Source organism: Propithecus coquereli, unplaced genomic scaffold (assembly GCF_000956105.1).
Source record: "Propithecus coquereli isolate 6110/MARCELLA unplaced genomic scaffold, Pcoq_1.0 Scaffold96, whole genome shotgun sequence".
In the NCBI taxonomy this organism is placed as follows: domain Eukaryota; kingdom Metazoa; phylum Chordata; class Mammalia; order Primates; family Indriidae; genus Propithecus; species Propithecus coquereli.
Genome location: NW_012155951.1, coordinates 463,965 through 466,198, shown reverse-complemented (window position 1 = coordinate 466,198; position 2,234 = coordinate 463,965). Strand labels below are relative to the sequence as shown.

The following is a 2,234-nucleotide window of genomic DNA, read 5'->3' as shown; positions in this document are numbered from 1 at the left end:
ATTTATTTATTTCAGGATATTATGGGGGTATAAACATTTTGGTTACATATTATGACTTTGCCACACCCAAACCATGATTTGAGATGTGCCCTTCCCCCCTACAAAGTCACCGTGTCCATTAGTTGTGAGTTTACCCACCCACAACCCCCAATCCCTGAAGAATATATTGGCATTATTTCACTCTAATGATCAATATCCCTTATATTCATTTTCAATATTTTTGGAATATTCTATCAGTACCACTCCCAGGATCCAGCAGGCAGAGCTGGGAGACTCGGCCACGTATCTCTGTGCAGCAGCCCAGCCGCAGTGTCGCAGAGATACTTCTCTCCAGGGTGCTAGCCTGTGCGATCTCCTCTCTCCTCTCAGCTCACATGAGCCCTAAACACAGCCTTACCCTACTCAAGGTAAAGAAATGGATTTGCAGTTACAAGCTACAATTTATATAACGGGCGGGCATGAATTCTTTGTCGAAACCTGAAGGCTGTAAATGTTTGAAAATGATTATGATTCAGGGATTTGAAGCACATTTCAGTGACAACTCAAGAAACCAAAACTGAAAGTGACTTATCATAGACTTAGTCCTCAGGGGTAGTGATAATTTTTCTCCTATAAAAATATGCAATCACGAAGCATGTAATATACTTAATATAGATGGTGATTACATGTGAGTAACAAACGGCAGGCTCTCCCTTGGTGGTTGTCGCCATCTGAATGATTGAGTGTTATCCTTGGTAACACCCTGCCTCTCTAGCTTCTTCTATGCCCTTGCACTGGATGCTTTACGCAACCAAGTCTCAACACATAGTAGGTGTTTGGAAATCTTTTTTCCCTGTCTTTCTTAGAAATATGTTAATAATGATTTTGTCAATGATGTTAATTTCAGCTATTTTGTTCAGCACACTTTCAATTTCTAAGAGATTCACACAAGTGAATATCCTGGCAATTAGTCCCAAACCTGAGCCCTAAACAAATTCTCTTCTTCCAGAGCACCCTAACTCTTTAACGTCACCATCAAAACCTAACACTGTATCTAGGGTTGGGCCAGCCAGTTCAGACGCTGTTGAGGATATTTCTATTAATAATAGAGAGGAAATGTAGTGGAATGATGAGGGAAGCTCCTGACACACCAGGATGGAAATCCTGTGACTCCCAGGACTGCGTAATCTTTCCTTTGCTTTCATAATCGTTTTCTTAAACTATAAATACACTGCATGGTTGTTATGAACAATCACAACAAAAATTTTTGTAAACCAAGAATGTTCTCCATATATATGAAGGCAAAAACAACAACAACAACAACAAAAAACCCCAAACAATAAACAACTTTCTATTAGCTCATCACATTGTATGGCTTTATTTTCTACTTGAAAAACAGGTGCCCTCACTGCTATCAGATATTTGAGTTAGAAGCTGGCCTTGAAGCACGCCTGTGGTCTCTGCCATGGGTCTCTCCCAGTCTGATGAGAGTCTCAGAGGCAGAGCTAAGAACACTGCAAACCGAAATAGAAGTGATTAATTTTAAAATGCACATAGATTACCCATATGGACATATCCTTAATAATAACTAAGGTTTAAATAAATGAATTGTGTATATAAAAACACAATGGACTATTGAAATCATCTTAGAGGGCATATATAAGTACCAGATTAGTTTTGATGAAGGAATTTGTGCCTCATTTTGAGAAGATGAGATCGGTTAGTGGAGGAGAAACAGAGCTAATTTATTCTGTAGGAGTTGGGAACTTATTTTTAAAATTGAGAAACAAAGGGATCATTGAGAACTATGATTCCCTCAAGAGATCTGGAAATCCTATAACTTACATGACATAGAAATAGAAAGTGATTAGACCAAGCTATTGAGAAAAAAATGAATATATCCAAGAATAATGACTTTGAGTTTATATTCCTTCAACAGATTGACACTCTTAATTGACTTTGAAAAGACTAAAATAATACTATGATAGTAACTATTTTTTATTTTTGAAAGACCTTTAAAAATTTGATTTCAATACCAAAGATATTTTGCCATAAAAGATAAATGATGAGAGTGGTTTGCATTAAAATAATGAGTTAAATAAGATTCTAGGAGAAAAAAAGACTTGTATTTGTCTTGTCAAAGAAAATTTTCTTAGATTGATCCTGAGCACATGTTGAAGTCCATTGCTTGTTAATGGGAGTACTGACAACTACATTATGGAATGTATCCATCTGAAGTAAAGCTACTTCTACTT

The 2,234-nt window shown here is 36.8% G+C and overlaps 1 protein-coding gene across 1 annotated transcript in view; it reads right to left on the bottom strand.

Moving 5' to 3' along the window:
- LOC105827054 (cationic trypsin-like) overlaps positions 1-2,234 on the bottom strand; it is a 21,764-nt gene that overhangs the window by 2,731 nt on the left and 16,799 nt on the right. The window lies entirely within an intron of this gene.